Source organism: Micromys minutus (assembly GCF_963924665.1).
Source record: "Micromys minutus genome assembly, chromosome: 14".
Classification (NCBI taxonomy): Eukaryota; Metazoa; Chordata; class Mammalia; order Rodentia; family Muridae; genus Micromys; species Micromys minutus.
In genome coordinates, this window is record NC_137983.1 from 17,849,229 (window position 1) to 17,869,020 (window position 19,792).

The following is a 19,792-nucleotide window of genomic DNA, read 5'->3' on the forward strand; positions in this document are numbered from 1 at the left end:
AAGCAATTTTACATGTTCTCCTGTGTCATTGTGCTTAGATGGGTAAGCAACATGTGTTTAAAGGACATTTTCCAAAGATAACACTACCATTAGACTAGACATGCCTTTCTAGCAGATTTTCTGTGGGTAACAGGTTGAACTCCAATGCTTCTCTTGCTTGTCTCCCTTTCTCATATGCTCATCTGATTTTTTACTGTGCACACTGACTTAAAGAGAACCCAATGCTTTTTAAAAAAAAAACCTGTAAAGTTAAGAAAGAGGCAGCAATAGGACTGAATTCTTTATGATACTGTGTCTCATCTTACACCAAACTAATTTTAAGGAAGGAATTAACAATGTTTTAAGAGTAAAGAATATTGCAGAAGTGTGATACTCAAATTGAAAAATGTATAATTTTGGAATAAATTAGCAAGAGATTTTCAAGTTCCATGTACTGATATGAGGGAATTTTAGAAAAGAGTTCTTTCACAATACTTATTGCTAGAACATATTAATCATATTTTATAAGCCAAGAAAAAATATTATTGAGAAGCTCTACAGTGTCTAGCATGTAAAAAAAGAAAAACTGATTAACAAGAAGACTATATGTACTTATTATTTTTGGATACATTTTGAATATAATTTATTATTTTGGAAATATAGGATAAATTAAATTTATGTCAATGCACTACTTAGTTGCTTTTCATAGGGAGAATAAAATGTATATTTAAAAACATCCACACAACTCTACCTAGGAATATCAGAAGACCTTTATTTCACAATTGCCACCGGCAACACTGAAAGTTAACTTAGTGTATTTCATTTCTCGTGTAGGTTCCTTTGATTTTCACAGTAAGCGGCTTTATAATTTTTTATCACATTCTTCAGTGTCTAAGGGGACAGTTAGAATATCTTAGTTGTACAGAATTTTTGGCCTAAATTAGTTGTTAAAACATACTTGAAATTATGGGGATAATACTGTATTTTAAAATGTATGTACTTTAAAATGGTTTTTGTATTTTTTAAATAAAATAGAGGGTTCTATCTTTACAACTAATTAACAATAATGTAAAAATCTAATTTAATATTATGTTAATGTCAAATATGATATAATCCAAAATAAGTTGTAGGTGTTGTTTTAGAAATTTTCATTCTTTTGTCTTCCAAAAATTTTCAGATAAATGGCTGATTATTTTAACATTTAACCCAACAAAGTTAATACTGGTAGTTATATTTTAAGTGGGTTAGATTCCATTCTTATCTCCTAGCATCAATAATTATATTATAAGTTTGTGATCTTGCCTTGTGTTTGGCTAAGTTGCTTCAATTTTCTTTTGTAAGGAGTTTTATTAAAATACAGTTACATCACTCATCTGCTTGCTTTCCTCCCTCTGTTTGTCCTTGTAGATGTCTAAACTCTCTAGTTTATTATTCACACACACACTTACTCACACACACACACACACACACACTCACACACATACACTTAAATACATACACATACACATACACTCAAATACACACACTTGTATAAGTGTAGTGAGTCTCTCATTTCTGTTTGTGAGCATATGATTTCAGGGCTGACCACCTGGTAATGGATAATGAAATATGGCTGTTGCCCTTTGAAGATGCTAATATTTCCTCTCAGAAGACTTTATTTTACTGGCCTTCTCTTTTGAGTTTGCTTTTTCTTTTTCTCCTTAGTAACTTTAATATTGCCACCTCTGAAATCTTGTTTAGGTAGTCATTTCTAGAAAACATAGTCTCACAGAAGATTTTCTAGTTCTTGACTCTCACAATATTCCTGCTCTCCCCACCATAGGTGTAGCAGTTCTGTTGTAAATGAATGCATTGATGTTTGGTTTCCCATGGCCATTTGACACTGCAGTGTGTCTACTTGTGGTTTCTTGTATTGATCTGCACTTTCATTAAAGAGAATTCCTTATACCCACAGAGCACTGTAGATTTCACCCATCATCAAAGAATCAAGTTTTTGTAATCTATGCTAAATAGTTCATAGACTGAAAGAGATTAAGTCAGAAAACTGAAGGTCAAAAATATGAGGGTTGTGTTTCATTTCAAAACCTAATATTTTAATATATAGAGCCAAACGATTTTGAGGCAACAGTAAAAAATCATGAAAGTCAAATTATAATTACCACATTTATCAAAAAATTGGAAGAGATACAAACTGGAAGCCAATAATTTATAGCAGGGATTGAATAGAGCTTAATCACTGGCTGCGTTTTAGCTTGTTGGTATTGTAATTTTTACAGGCCTCTACCTTTCAGCAATGAAAGCAAAGAAGAAAGTAATTTGTCATTTTGCTTATACATTTTATTTTATTTATTATCTCTAATCTTATTTACAGGTCAGTTATTATCCCCATCCCAGTCTTTCTTCCATCAGTTCCTCATCCCATTCCTCCTCCTCTGTCTCCAAAAGGATGTCCTCACACACCCCACACACCCTGTCCGGCATCCCTATTCCCTGGAGCCTCTAGTCCCTCAAGGGTTAGATTTGTCTTCTCTCACTGAGGTCACACCAGGCAGTCATAATTAATACTTTTCTGATGATTATAAACAAAATAAGTATTGAAGTTCAACCAAGGTAGATGTGGTATATTTGAGGAATACTGAAATTCTATAGTATTAAACAGATCTAAAAATATGATTACACATTTAATATTAAGCAAAACATGCATATAAAACAAATCAAAGTACTTACATAATACAGTAATAAAAATGAACTATATAGTAAGAATAAGCCTTTCCTGAAAAACATAATGAAGGAAGACAAAGAATAGTTATAAGGGTGTCTGTATTCAGATTCAAGTAAACAACAATATTGCTGTTTTGAAAGGGAATTGCTTGTCTAGGGAAAACCTCTTCATACATTGGCCCATGTTTGAATTATAATTTTAGAAGACCTTATTAAATAAAAAACATGTACATAAAACAGAAATCTTTTATATATGGTCAATTGAAAAATATTTCTCAGAAAATAGAAAATATCACTGAGGAGCTGGCCTAGTATATTTTCTATTGCTGTTGATATAGATGTCTGTGTTCTGTCAATAGTGGAACAGCAATAGAACGAGAAGCTTTTGGGTGCTACATACATCAATAAGAATAAGTCATGAAATGGTGTAGAGAACAGAGTATGAGAATTGTGTGTGCATATGTAGCAATCATTCTGGAAGATTTTAGTTTTAAGTTCCCAAGGTTGAAAGTGACAGTGTGTCATAGACAATAAGTTAATGTTAGCTTAAGAGAGATTCTTCAGCACTATTGGAAATGGTTGCAGTGTTGCTGTATTTTCACATATACATTGTATCCTTTATCATAAGTTCATCTCAGAATCTAACATGGAACCATTACCTAGCCAGAGTAGAAACAAGGCACTTTAGTTTGTTTTCTAGCTTCAACTATCACCCGTTGAATATTTCGCAAACTGGATAATGAATCATAATGTTACTAAAAAAAAATCTTTGAAATGTAAAATATAATGAAAGTATACCAGCTATAGTCAATGGTCTCCTTATATTTTAAAACAGATGAAATCAGTGTTATTCTTTTAAACTTTATTCATAAATATTCTATAAAATACCAAAAGTAGTTACTATAACACATGGTTTGCTTATGCTTCTTACTTTTTAATCAGAAAAAAAAACCGTCTAGGTCTAATATCATTAATTAGTAATGTGCCTGATATAGAGCTTAGAGCTAAAATATGAAATAGGTGGCTCCAGAATTGTAACTTTTTCAAATGACTTCAATTATTCAATAATATGACATGACTAGCTCAACGTAAGTTTTAGGTATTCCATAGTGCAGCTTCTCTAGCTCCAAGCTAGAATTAGGAATTCTCCCTATGAGAAGAGCTACAGGAGTCATGATAGAAGTATAAAGTACTTCTTTCAAAATACTTTTTGAACCCAGTACTTTGTTTATTGCCTTAGGTAGACTGAAACTCATTTTGTAGGCAAGGATTTCCTGAGATTTGGAGAATCATTTGCCTGTTTCTGGAACACTGGAATTGAAGGCATGCATTACCATGCCAAGCAGGAAAAAAGATTTTTCTCATAGTACATCTCTAAACTTAATATGTGACTATTTTAGATTGTCTAACTTTTCAAGCACAGCATTACATCTAAACAATATCGCTGATGCGAACCTTGAATCCCTCGCTTCTTCTCCTCTTTGAGCTGGTTTTTCGGTATCATGTTCATCATGATCTTTCAGTGTTAGACTTGACCATGTTGTTCTGAAGACAGATTGTGGGGATATTTAGAACCTTGAGTTGGGAAAACCATGAATTGCACTGAGAGTAATGACATTTTCTGTGGGATTGTGAAATATGAGATTATTGAGGTAGTGTGTGTAAACAGTGGAATTCTGGACTGTGAAGTTCAAAGTGAGGTTTGAGAATTCATTAAATATCATCATACCCATTCCAATGTGCAAGAGGCTATACAGTAAGGTCCTTCATGGCCACTTGTTGGTGGCTGCTACTAAGAGGAGAAATCCCCTTCTTCCAGAGTTTCCATATGTATTGTATAACCATAAAAAAGAGAGATATAGGGATATAATTCATTTGTTACAACTATTTTAAAGATAGGATACTATATATTAACATTAAAAAAATAATATTCACTTTTACTTTTGAATTCATATAGCACAACTGATAGGAAATCAATTTAATTATTTAGAGTTTACTTGAATGACTTTCTGAATGACTGTTTTTAAATCGATAATTGCCAATTCTTTTCATCCTTATATAAAACTTTCTAATTTTAAATAGTTAGTGAACTTTAGATAAAATCCTCTAACATTGTAAAGATACATTATAAAAATGTAATAATTTCAAACCTTTATTTATATTGGAGAAAACATTCCCTACTCTGCAGAAAGAAATAGCTTGGTTTTAAAAAAAAGTCATAAAAATGCAATCATGATAAACAAACATAATGACTTATACCATTTATGGTATTGATCCCTTCACTTATTTTAGACTAAAATGGCCATTTATCATATATCCAGAAGAATTCACTTAGAGTCAAGTGGTGTTCACACTTATATATAGCATTGAAATCCAAAACAGTGTGGCATTTGGAGACAAAGTGCTGATGTAGTGCAGTTAGCGTGTAGACACACGATTTCCAGGTCAAAATCCACCACTTCACACTCAGTTTTTCCTACTGACATTATGAGCCAGTATGAAAAGAAAAGACATGGTCCCTGTGAACTGCATGCCAATCTACTCAGAGTTTTATTTAACAATCTTCAACATCATAAATAGTCTTTAAATTTGTTATTGATGTCGGATCGTTTATGAAATAAAATTTTCGCCAAGTTACCACTTTGTGTGTTTTCAAAATAACTTAGAAATTTGTTTCTGTTTTTATTTTTTACAGGTTGTCAGAGATGTGTCCATGAGTAACTCAGATAGAATGACTTAACCACAGTGAAAAGAAAAATCCACCAGGATAAATCTTACCATGCTTACATTTATTTTGCTCATTGTCTATTTGTAGTGATTTGCTTCTGCAGCTTTTCAGGCAGAACTCATCAAAGAGGAAAGAAAATCAATCTATTTCTAATTCTCAGAAAATCTTTTGTTGGTATGGACATAAGCTTCATTTACATTAAAAAAGATCTACTCAAAGAATTTATTCTCCATTTTTCTCCAGCTTGTTTTGCCTCATAATTATGTTCTTTACTCTTTTTAGCTATACATTTTGCCAAAGAGTGAATTTCAGTTGGCAAACTTCAGAAAAATGGAAAAACAAAATGAAATTCAATATAATCAAGGGAAATGCTTTAAATTCCTGTGAGAAAAATAGAAACATTTGTGTTAACGTTTAAATAGCCCCTAAACAATAATATTACAAATTTTACAGAATTGATGTTCCCGTCGTTTGTTCACAAACAGATACCATGGGCACTACAATTTTTGATCTCTACAGAACAACATTTGGATTCTTCTTATCTCTGAAAGAATTCTTTTGGAATTTTGAATATATATATATATATATATATATATATATATATATATATATATATATATTTTTTTTTTTTTTTTTTTTCTGGGTTTCAAAGGAATGCCCATCAAAGTCCACAGGTGGTGTGTGCCTTTGGGAAGCAGTGCGGGCTTTCCACCTTAGTATACCTGGCCTATCTTTGTACATAGTAGCCATGATTGATATGTATGACATTTCTGTTCATATAATACTCTGTCTAGGTTAGTCAAATTATTGCAATCAATCTGGTTTTCTTTGTTCAGGCAGAACTAAGAAATGAGATTTGAAGAGATATTCACACAAAATTTCACTTATGCAGTAGGCAATGAGCAACACCCAAATAGCCTGCCTCTGGTAGACATTGGATGTTAACAGTCAATGAAGTTTTTCTGTTTATGAAAAGCTAGCTTTGACTATCCTGACTTTTAAGCATCCTGAAATGCTTAAAAATGTCTTGAGAGATACAACAGTTTTTGATATTAAAATAGATATTGAGATTTTAAGTTGTGTTTTTATTTAATATACTTGTTTATGTTATGAAAATGATGCATCAAAACTCACTGTTAAAACGAGCCAAACCCAAGTGGGGAAATAAAAGAAGTCTGATGAAAAACTGAGGTGATCATCTTGTGGTAGTTTATAATATATAATCACTGTCAAGAAAACATATTGCTTCAAAAGTATCATATCACTTTTAAAAGTACTTTTAAATCTAGGTAAAATACTTCATTATTAAAAAATAGATTTCAAGGTCAGCATGGAGTTTATAACAAAACTGATAAATTTAATTTTCTACAGGTAATGTTACATCTGAATTTTAACAGGAGATTTTACAAACACAATAATTCTCAAAACCGTGCTCTAAATATCAAGATTTTACTTAAACATCTAAAAAAAGTTTCAGTTATAAACTTGTGTTTATGAACACATGTGTTTATCATGATAATTATTTTACTATAAAATTTATATATTGAATATGTTTGGTTTCAATTCACATAGCTGTTACTTTCAACCTAGCAAAGGCTCAAACTGGATTCAACCCTCTTTCATTTCATTGTTTTTCACCACAGCTTGCATAGTCAAACAGAAGCCTAGTGCTACAGGATTTATTATGTGTGATGAAAATTGTTTTTTTCTCATATATTTTCCATGTACACTGTTGATTCTTTTTTACTTCAAAGTCTTCTGTTTTCTGATAAGAAAAAAAAAAGAAAGAAAAAAAAAAAAACCTTTTAGTTGACCTCAAACCTCATGCCTAAGTACCCATCATAATAATCTTTTTTACCATGGAAATTCATACACTTTCTATGTTTCAGAGAGACTGGAGCTAGCAAATTTAAGCTTGAAATATCCTCCCCTGCCAGAAAATCTGTTTTTACTTACTTTTTTTTTCTTTCCTTTGAGATGATAAAATGAGAGAATGTACTCTTTTGAGAACATACCATTATTATTTTATATAATTTGTATGATATCTACTTTTGTGATCCCACAAATCTATTTTTTCCCTATTGAAGAGTTACCATGTAGGCTTTAGGGCTATTTACATTTTCCTTTTGTGAAATATTCCCTGACACACATATTCTCTGCATGGATCCCAAACACAGTGACTCATCATTCATTGGCTTAACAGCTATACCTAGAATCACATTCATTGTTCATATTGCTCTATGCTTTTGGAAATGGCTTGCAGACACAGCTGAGTGTCTAAAACCATGATTTTCTGATGACCTTTCTAAGAGATATGATGCTATAGAACTGAAGAACTTAGAAATCTGCCTGCTGACTCCTGCTGTGGGGTTTTAAAGATCATCTTGAGTTGAAAACCATAGAATTATAGAAAGAACAAAGAAGAAAGTAAAGTAAAATAGATTCATTTTTCATCCAGAAAGTTCTTAGCCTCCCATGTTTTTTTTTTTAAGTTATTAGTGCAAGAGTATCAAATAATTTGACCCCCCACCAATCCTAAATCTTGCCTGTAGCTTGAAAATACAGATTACTTCCAGGGTTCAGATCACCAACCTCTTTCCACAGCACACCGACAACCTTGCAATGACCTTCAGATTTAAGCTTCCCTCCTCCACTGCTTTTACTCTATCCAGAACCCATAAATACCCTTACAGAAAAATAGCCCAACACTAGCCCTATATGTGTACTTTATGGGTTCGAGTGTTGTACATTATCTCTTCCTCTCAGGAACATACTCTCCTTTATGTGTTTATAAAAATATAAAGCAAGTTAAGATATGTTCAGCAGAGGTGTAGTCAGCCAAGGGGAAGAGGGTGCCTGGATAGGCCTCATGCTGAGGCACCCTTTCCCTCTGAGGGACCAGCCACATGACAGTATAGTGTAGAATAGTTTGTTCAGGGCAATGGGATGGTAGGTAAGAGGATAGTAGAGGCAGAGAAAGAGTGTAGAGAAGTAGAGTCTGGCCATGAGATTGTGGAGAGGGGGAAGAGAATGGGGAAAGGGTGGGAGCAAGAATGGAAAAACAAGACAGCAAAAGTGAAGAGTGAGGAGGAGGCAAACAGCCGCTTTTATAGTCAGGCATACCTGACTGTTGCCAAGTAACTATGGGGAAGAGCTTAGACAGAATGTTAACACTCTTAGTACTCCTAATAATAATAACAATCTGAATAATTATGGCTACCAATTATAATGAACAAGTAGTTCACTTTGGTATATCTAATTTAATTATCTTTGCATAATGAACTGCCACCTTTCTTGGCAGTAGAAAAAAGGATGGTTGGAGTTACAGTTTTACATAGACATGATTCCTTCCCACTGAGGATTCCTCTCACAAGCAGAATAGTACACAGACTATTCATAAAACCTTTTATCATTGTTAGATATGCTACTTCAATGTTTTCCTGTTCTTTTTCTACAAGCCCTTGGTATCTTCTTTGACTTTTTGCTCTGCCGAAGTCCTGCTGTCTTCCGGCCATTCTATAAATCATGAACAGTGTCCCAGGTTGTAAGGTCTTCAGATACTCTTCTGATGTTTCCAGGCTTCTTTCTTTGATTCAGGTGCTGGTTATCTCTTGTTTTGTTTGTGGCCTTTTAATTTTTTTTTATTTTTATTTTCATTTTTATCAACTTGACACAAGCTAGAGTCACCTGGGAAGAAAGAGCCTTTTTTTGTTTGACTGTTTATATCATTAATCTTTATTGTGTTTCAACCATGTTTGTGATTCTAGAATTTCACTGATTTTAGTTTGAACCATATACAAAGCAGCCACTGGACTACAACGTCTTTTCCTACATGATCTTATGATAATAAGAATACACATCATTATATAAATAAGTATTCACAAGAGACATATACCACCCACATTTTATTTTATTAAAATATATAATATAGTATTAAAATAAATACTAATTTTTTATTTTATTTTTTGAATTTCGTTATGACTTTATTGAGAATATATAGAAAGATACAGTGATTATGGTGTTATCTGTAGATATATTGTAAGTTTTAATTTTTATTGGGTATATTTTATTTACATTTTAAATACCCCTTTTTCCCATTTCCCCTCCATAAACTCCCTATCCCATCCCCTTCCCTTTGCTCCAAGAACGGTGCCCCCACCTGCCCTTCTCACCTCTACTAGGGTATTGAGCATTGTCAGGACCAAGAGATTCTCTTCCCATTGATGCACAACAAGGCCATCCTCTGCTACATATGCAGCCGAAGACATGGATCTGTCCATGTGTACTCTTTAGATAGTAATTTAGTCCCTATGATCTCTGGTTTGTTGATATTGATCTTATGGGGTTACAAACCCCCTCAGGTCCTTCAATCGTTTGTCTAATCCTCTACTGGTGACCCTACTCTCAGTTCAATGGTTGTCTGTGAGCATCCACATCTGTATATGTCATGATCTGGCAAAGTCTCTCAGAGACAGCTATATCATACTCTTGTCAGCAAGTATTTCTTGGGTTCAGGAATATTGTCTAGGATTGGTGGCTGTATATGAGATGCATCTTCAGGTAGGGCAGTATCTGGATGGTCTTTGCTTTAGCTTCTGCTTCAGACTTTGTCTCTGTATTTTCTCCTGCAGATATTTTTCCCCTTCAAGGAAGGACTGAAGCATCTGCATTTTGCTCTTTCTTTTTCTTGAGATTCATGTGGTCTGTAAATTGTATCTTGGGTAATTTGAGATTTTGGGCTAAAATCTACTTACCAGTGAGTACATGCCATGTTTTTATTTTCTTTGTGAGTGTGTTATCTCAGTCAGGAAGATACTTTCTAGTTCCATCCATTTGCCTAAGAATTTCATGAAGTCATTGCTTTTAATAACTATGCAGTACTCCATAGTGTAAATGTACAACATTTTTTGTATCCATTTCTCTGTTGAAGAACATCTGTGTTCTTTTCATCTTCTGGCTATTATAAATAAGGCTGATATGAATATGGTGAAACATGAATCCTTGTTATATGTTGGAGCATCATTTGGGTATATGCCCAAGAGTAGTGTAGCTGGGTTCTCCGGTAGTACTATTTCCAATGTTCTAGGAACCACCAAATAGATTTCCTGAGTAGTTGTACCAGCTTGCAATCGCAGCAATAATGGAGCAGTGTTCCTCTTTCTCCACATCTTCTCCAGCATCTGCTGTCACCTGAGTGTTTGATCTTAGCTATTCTGATTGATATGTGGTGGGATCTCAAGGTTGTTTTAATTTGCATTTCCAAGACAACTAAGGATGTTGAACATTTCTTTAGTTGCTTTGCAGCCATTTGGTATTTCCTAGGTTGAGATTTCTTTGTTTAGCTCTGTACCCCAATTTTAAATAGGGTTATTTGATTCTGTGGAATCTAACTTCTTGGGTTCTTTGGATATTTACCTTCCATCAGATTTCGGATTGGCAAGGATCTTTTTCCAATCTGTTGGTTGCTAATTTGTATTAATGACAGTGTCCTTTGCCTTACAGAAACTTTTCAATTTTATGAGGTCCTATTTGTTTATTCTTGATCTTAGAACATAAGCCATTGGTGTTCTGTTCAGGAAAATTTTCCCCAGTGCCCAAGTGTTTCAGTCTCTTTCCCACTTTCTCTTCTATTAGTGTTAGTGTGTATGGTTTTATGTGAAGGTCATTGATCCACTTGTATCTGAGCATTGTACAAGAATATAAGAATGAATCAATTTGCATTCTTCTACATGCTGACTGCCAGTTGGACAAGAACGACTTGTTGAAAATACTATCTTTTTTTTTTTTTAACTGGATGATTTTAGCTGCCTTTTCAATGATTAAGTGACCATAAGTGTGTGGGTTCATTTCTGGGTCTTCAATTCTATTGCATTGATCTACCTGCCTGTATCTGTACCAATACCATACAGTTTTTTATCACTATTGCTTTGCAATACAGTGTGAGGTTAGAGATGGTGATTTGCCAAGAAGTTCTTTTATTGTTGAGAATGGGTTTTGTTCTCCTGGGCTTTTTGTTATTACCAGTGAATTTGCAAATTGCTCTTTATAACTCTATGAAGAATTGAGTTGGTATTTTGATGGGGATCGCATTGAACCTGTAGACTGCTTTTGGTAAGATGGCAATTCCCCCACACTACTGATAAAAATGTAAAAGGTTTATTTTCAGGCATGTTTATTTCGACCCTCTATCAGCCCCTCATGGTAAGTGACTTGAAGGTTACCCAATGGTTATAACAAGCAGTTTTTTTCTCTTTTTAGGCATACAGGTTACAACAGCAATGTTACAGTTTAAACTTCCTGGTTATGCATCTTGACCTTTGAATCTATTGGCTAGGAATCATATGATAATCATTCAAACCCTATCTGGGACTAAAAGGTCAGGTGAGTATCATTCAGTACATTCTATGATTTTGTGTTTGTTTCTTTGTTTTGGCTTTGGTTTCGGTTTTCTTCAAGAAAGTTCCTGCTTTTTTCTTGAACTGTGGGTAGAGAATGGAACTTGGCCTAGCCTTGACCTGAGGCAGTGAGTGAGTGTAAGGCTGGCAAACACCATTATGGTACTTTTTTTTTAATTGAAGAACTTTATTTAAAAAAAAAACAAAGATAAATGTACAATTTTAAGCATTTTTGCATAAAAGTATACGAATACATTTTTGTCATTGCTTGACATTTTTCTTTTTTTAAGGTTTGATAGTGTGCATTAAGATCTTACTAGTTACAATGAGCATAAAGTACATGTAAAACAGGATGTAACCTGGAATTAGTCAAAGTTTTCTTGGTGTGTAAGAAGTAAACATAATGGTTTTTTCTTTTCTTTTCTTTTCTTTTCTCGAACTTCACACAATAATTCTTTCTGTCTTTTTCTTGCATAAGCTCCAATCTTGGAGCTATGCTTGCCTTTGTTGACTAACTTGTATTCTTCATGTCCTGTATTAGCGGTCTCATATTGTTGACACAAGACCATCAACTGTACTGTATCTATTTTTTCTCTTATGAGGACTATAAGATTGTTCAAATTCCAGGGTCCAAAGGTCAACAATAGCAGGAGAATAATTAAGGGTCAAATCAAGGAGGATATGAGGGTGGTTAACCAAGGAGAGGATTTAAACCAAGACTTGAATCAGCCCTGGCTCTGTTCCCTTTCTCTCTTTCATTTGGCTAGCCCTCTGCTCACTAGGGTCACCATCACACCACAATTTGTACAACAAGAGTCCCCAATTTTTTCTCTTTAGTCATCCCATTGCTCTCTTGCTTTCCTGAATGAATCTGATTACTACTGAGTTACAGGTGACATTTGTGCAGAAGGTATCCCAATACCCTCAGTCTCGCTGGTAGGGCCCCCCAGTAGTGTACCTTCCTTTTACCATGATCAAGTCCTGAGAGTAGGAGGGGTTCCTGGAGGTATATCCTGTAGTCTCACATCTCCAGGTAGCGCAACAAAGCTGGTTTGGACCCTCTACATCAGTGAATTTCTGCTGGGCTTGTTCCATCTCAAAGGCAGAAAGTAAATGGGGGTGGTGTCTCCCACAGATGATATCTCCATGCAGGGGTTGCACATCCTAACACCACCCACATCCCAGGGTCCTCTTTCTCCCACATGGGCAATTTGCTTCTTCCAGAGTTCCTGTCATGGGTGGGGATATCCCACAAGTCAAGTCCTGCCACCAGCTTGCACAGGTAAAAAGTGAGGTAGGCCACCAGGTGTTGAGGGGTTTGGAGGCCATCAGGGAGGTGACCTTATCTCCAATGTCAGTAGAATAATCCTGCCAATTCATGAGCATCGGGAATTCCATCTCCTGGAGGATTTCTTCAATTACTTTGGGAAGAAAGGGCCTTAATTAAGAAAGTTCATCCATCATATGGACTGCAAATCTGTATGGCATTTTCTTTACTACAGGCTGAAGTGTGAAGGTAGAATCCATTCTGAGTAGTACCATCCCTGGGCAGGTGGTCCTGCCAAGTATAAGAACATAAACCTAATGAGCAAGACAGTAAGCAGCATCCTCCATGGCTTCTGCTTCAACCCCTGCTTCCAGGTCTCTGTCCAGCTCAGATTCCTAACCTTCATCATGCATGGTATGCAATCATATGAAATTAACCCTTCCTCCTGAAAGTTGTTCTTAGTCATAGTGTTTATCAGAGAGGTATAAGAAAAACTATAATAACTTTCTTCTATCAGATTGCTCATTAAGAACCCTCCCATGAAAAGCTATCCCAGGCAACCCAGCTGCAGTATTACATGTATGTCTTTTTAAAAAGTACCTCAGAGAGTAAAAACTATTCTTTAAATCAAGATGTATTGTCAGCTTCACTGACAGGACAGACAGAGGAACATGATGTAAATTCAAGAATCCAGAGGTTTCATGGAAAAGGCTATCTGACTGATCATAGGTTTACAGTGAGGAAGCATCTTGTTTGGCCCAATGGAGTCACTTACAACAAGGCTGAGCCACTAGCAGCCAAAGTACAGAAACATGGCAAAGATTCCCAGTGACAGGGGAAGTTAACAAACCATGAAAACTAGTGCAGACTTCCCAGTAATGGGGGCTAGAGTCTGTTCTTCTGTGATTCCATCAGAGTTTGACAATATGAGAAAAACTCTGTAAACCAAAGTATTTTTTCTTCATATTTAAATGTTTTCTGATTTAATTTCACTTTATTACACATTGACAAGCAGTGTAATATTTGTATTATTATAATACAAATAATATAATATTTATTTCATATTATAATATTTATTATGTTAAACTATTGTAATATTTGTTATTTTATTATACTCTTATAGTTATATTATTATACAAATATGGTGTGAACTGATCATAATTTTGGGATGAAAGGTATATACTATCTTCTCAACTATATTTCCAACTACTCCTTATTTTATTTCTAATACAGTGTGTCGTAAAGACTGGCATGAAGTGTTCTTAAATCTGACAGTAGGAAGCCTAAAGTAATATTACAAATTATTCTAGTAAAAGGATAAAGCCATGGCTCATTTTACTCATTAGATTATGTCGGTTATAATATTACCAAACATCTATTTTATTTTTTCACAAATAGAAATGTGCTCCATGTGATTGCTTTTTAAGTGGTGAAAGGAAAATGTGTGAGTGAGAAGACTTGTTATTAGTTTTCCTTTGTAAAAATGTCTCTTGGTTAATTAGAATTTGTATCCATTTATAAATATTTCATTGGAGATTTATTAAATAAGTTTTAAGCCTTGTCACACGAGTGAGTGGTGATTGTCTCATTTATGCCTGAGTTTTTTTATTGTAACAATGCCTTTGTCTGGTGACATGATTTTGTTATCAGCTTTATGAATGTGAGTTCAGTAATATCCCTTTGTTACAGTATCGTGACAGTGTTCCATGGAACTATTTTTCTTTTACCTCATTATTTACCACTGTATTTTCTGTTTTATGTAGTAAATGACTTATCCATTCAGAAGCACAGTGATCTATGGTATCCTGAACTATGCTGACACAGTACTTACAATGTATCTAAGTTTTAGTCCTCTTTAAATTATTATGTGTCATTTATGGACTTTCAATGTAGAATTTTTAGGTGAGGTTCTCAGAAACTGTAGATACTACCAGCAGCTAAAAAGAAAAGAAAATTATTATTGTATGGACAGAGTTTATTATACAATGATAAAGCTTGGAATATTTGGATTCTGAGCTTATTTTCATCAGTTTTTCAGGAACCTAGGCATATATGTAAAGAATAAAACTCAGCTGAACAATTACCCCCATCAGATAGACCTGTGGATCTGTTCATGATGTATTTTTATAATTGTTTATGTGGGAAATCCACCATGAGGATGCTATACCTGGGTATGAGGTTCTGTGTCTTTCAAGAAAGTAAGGTCAGTGTAGAGCAATCCAGTAAGCAGGGAAGGTAGGGTGGGCATCTGTTTTAGTTTTTTTTTAATCTAGGTTCCTGCTTTGAGTTACAACCAGGGCTTCCTTGGATGCTGGACTCTAAATACAAAACAAATCTACTTGTGACACTTTTGATCAGAGTTATCATATCAACAAAAATGTACAATAAGGCAGAAGTTAGTACCAGAGATATATAGGCCCTTGCTATGATGGATGAGACCACACTGTATGTGAGGTAGATTGTTGAAGCAATTGCAGCATTTGGCTGGAAAGGCTATTAAGTACACATAGCATAATGGTCCATTCTGTGAGAGCATGAAAGATAAGAATTTTACAAGAAATGAAGGCAATAGATACTTGGCTTTTAAAGTTCCAGAGAGAAGAGAAAAAAAAGTGCTACCAGGGTTGTTTACAAGTGTTTTGCATTAGAAATGTGTGAAAGTGAAATCTTTGCTTACCTGGTAATAGGTGTTTGTCAGCTGGGATCTTCTGATAACTATTTCTCAGGAATAGCACACAGAAGCTTTAATACAGACAGTTCCATAGGATGCTTCTCAATCTGACAGCCTAGGTTGATGATATAAAAGTGTCTCATGTGGTATTGGTTTTGGAGGCACAAAAGCTGCAGGATGGGAAGGATCATAGAAGCAACTGAAATTTGGTATTATAAAAGATGAGTGGACATCATTGGTGAAGGTATAACCTCACTTTCCTCATACAGCCCAGGATTGAAGGATTCAGGTAGGGAAGTTGAAGCTTTCTTTACAACTGTTTGGGAGAGTCATATTCCCTGAAGTGAAGCTAAGGGGCCGCTGGTGAATGGGCAACCACAGTTGCAAAGAGAACTCTTGCATACCAGAGATCTATTCAGTCTTGCTTTTGATGGAGTAAGCTTTTGGAACAAGGGTAATGTACTGCAGGTGGCAGAGCAAGAGAAGTAGTTCAGCCTCAGCCCTGTGGAACTCAAAGGGTCATGGGTACCTTATAGATAGTTGTCAGACATTAAACTATAAGGTGTTGGATATAGGGCTATACTTTGGTTTTGTTTAAATGTGATTTTTTCTATGTTAATTATTGCCATTGGTAATAAGAAAGCATTTATATTGTTATTTACTTATTTTGTTAGTTAGTTAATTTTAATGTAAGTAGATTATTCTTTCCTATAATACTCCTAGACTACAGAGCCTCTTCCTTTACCACTACTACTCCCCCAACTCCCTGCTTGCCCACATCTACTGCTCTTTCACTTTTCCTTCAAGATACAATAACCAAAATTTACAAAACAATACAGTCAGATAAGCCACAGCCTTCATTTTGAGGATGGAAAAGGACAAGGCAATGCAACTGGGAAAAACTAGTCTCAAGAGCAGGCAAAAAAGTCAAAGTCATACTCACTCCCACTGTTGGGAGCCCAACAAAAACATTAAGCTAACAGTCCTAATATGTAAGACAAAGGCTTGGCACAGACCCATGTAGGCTCTATGCTTGCTGGTTCAATTTCTATGAACTCATATGAGCCTAGTGTAGTTGATTAAAAGCCATGTTCTTCTGGTAGACTCCATCCTTTCTGAGCAGTGAGTCAGTGGTAGAGCACTAGTAAAGTGTATCAGTTCTTAAATATTTTACAAGAATCAACATTTAAGAGACCTAGAAAATTTTAGAGACATTGGTCGTTTAAAATATTTGATTTTATTGTCAAAGATCAGGTGTCGATAGGTGTGTGGGTTTATGTATGGGTCTTAAAATCTATTCCGTTGATCTATCTATCTTTCTCTGTACCAATACGTTTGGTTTTTATGACTATTATTCCATAATACACTTGATTCTCCCGAGAAGATCTCATATTGTTGAGAATAGTTTTTGCTATCCTGGGTTTTTTTCTTATCTAGATGAATTTGAGAATTGCCTTTTCTATTACTGTGAAGAATTGAGTTGGAATTCTGATGAGGATTGCATTGAATATGTAGAGTTCTTTTGGTAAGATGTCCATTTATACTATGTTAATCCCGCTGATCCATGTGCATAAGAGATCTTTTCATCTTCTAAGGTTTCTTTGAATTCTTTCTTCAGAGACTCAAGATTTTGTCATACAAATCTTTCACTTGCTTGGTTAGAGTCACACAAATATATTTCATATTATTTATGTCTATTGTGAACGGTATCTTATCCATAATTACTTTCTTAGCCTGATTATGTCTTGAGTGAAGGAAGACTAATTTGTTAGAATTAATTTTAGATCCATCCACTTTGCTGAAGTTATTTATCAGCTGTAGGAGAGCACCACTGGAAATTTTTGGGTCATATACATATACATTTAGACAATAGAGAACTATTCAGCTATTAAAAATAATGGCTTCATGCAATATGCAGGAACTAGAAAATATCCTGAGTGCAGTAACTCAGACACAAACGAACACACATGGTTTGTATTCACTGATAAGTGGAAATTAGCCAGAAAGCTTGGAACACTCATAGACCATAATGAACTCAGGAAGAAGGAAGACCAAAGTATGGATGCTTCATTCCTACTTAGAAGGGTAAAAAAAAAAAAAATAATCACAGGAGATAGGTGGGGGGGGACCCGAGAGAGAATGGTAGTACAGTATCAGGTGAGGGGGAGACTGGTGAGTTCAGAGGGTCAGGAAACTGAACTGAATGCTTGCTGACAAGAAGCCTGAAATAGCTGTCATTAGAACCGCTACCAGAGCCTGACCAAAACAGAATCAGATGCCAGCAGCCAACCATCAGTCTGAGCAAAGGAACCCCAATGTAGGACTTGGAGGAAGGACTGAAGGAACTGAATGAGTTTGTAACCCCATAGGAAGAACAACAACATGAACCAACTAGACTCCCAGAGTTCCCAGGGATTAACCACCAACCAAAGAAAACATATGGAGGGATCCATGGCTCCAGCTGCATTTGTAGCAGAGGATTGTCTTAGTGTCCATCAGTGGGAGGAGAGCCCATTGGTCCTGTGGAAGCTCAATGGCCCAGCCTAGAGGGAAGCTGGGGCAGTGAGGAGGGAGTGAGTGAGGTGGAACATTCTCATAGTAGTTGCGGGTAGGAGGAATGGGAGAAGGGCTTTGTGGAGGAGAAACCAAGAAAGGTTATAACAGTTGAAATGCAAATAAATAAGATAACCAATAAAAATAATCAATTAAAAGTTTGACTTTTAAAAAGGTTTATGAACTTTTAAATTTATACTCTTTTATATTGTGTGTTAACATGAGATTTTGTATATTAACAAGAAAGGGAAGCTTATGATTTAATATTTATTTATTTATTTAATAGCATGTGAATGGGCATTTTACCTGATTATATGTCTGCACCAAGTGAGTTTCTGATACTTGTGGAGGTAGGAAAATGGCGATGGATCTCCTGGAACTAGAGAATCAGATGGATACAATCTGGCATATCACTATCCTCCACCACTGGACCACTTTTTTGTGACCACTATAATGATGGAGTTGTATGTCAAGTTGAGTGGTAAATTGTGCCAATTAGTGTTTATAAATGTGATGAAAATTGGAGTTGCTTTGATGCCTGCTCACTGGCCATTTCTGTGGGACATTCTCTTGATTAATTATTGATGCTGGAGGACCCCAGGACACTGTGGGCAGTTTCATGCTTGGAAAGAAAGTTTTTGTTTATATATAATTGCAAGGTCAGGGTCCACAAAGAAAGCAGTTACAGACATTCCTCTATGATCTCTGCTTCAGTTTCTCTGCTATGATCTTAAGCATGGTTTCTCTGGATGACAATAGGATATGAGATGAATTAAATATTCCCACATCACACCAGGTTAGTGTTTTATCATTGAAACAGAAAAGTAAATCAGCACAATATCCCACACTAACTTCTCTACTAGTTAATCATTGTATTTCCTTTTTAATTTGAAGATTTTCCTCTCCATTTAAACATACTAATTAACACAATGACCATTGAAAGAATCTACTCAGTTTCACTTGAAATTATAGAGATTGGAGAATAAAAATACCCTTTTAAGTTGCATTCATGTTTAAATGGAGGTTATGCATTTGTTCACTTACTTTAAGATGGCGCCTCAGTTTAATTTCTATTAACTAATTTTGAGATAGAATGCTCTTATACAGCCAAAGCTGGTTTTTACCTTCTCCTTTTTTAGTATACCGAATTATTGCTACTACAAACTGTGTGCTACCATGTTATTTCTTTCTCTCAGGAATGTTGAATATACTATAAAAGGATCCTTAAAAATATAATGAACCAATTTGAGCCTGTTTTGCTTCATGAAAAATAATCTATTAAAATGTCCTAGTGTCGACCTTTCAGATGAAACTGTATCAGCATCACAGAAGCATACAGTGGACCTGTACAATGTATAGGTACAAATTCTTTATAACATCAATTCATAGAAGTTTCATTTCTATTATAACAAAGATAGAAAAAAATCTTAAGAAAAAATTAATTGGAAGGAGGGAATATTGATTGCGAAAATGTCTCC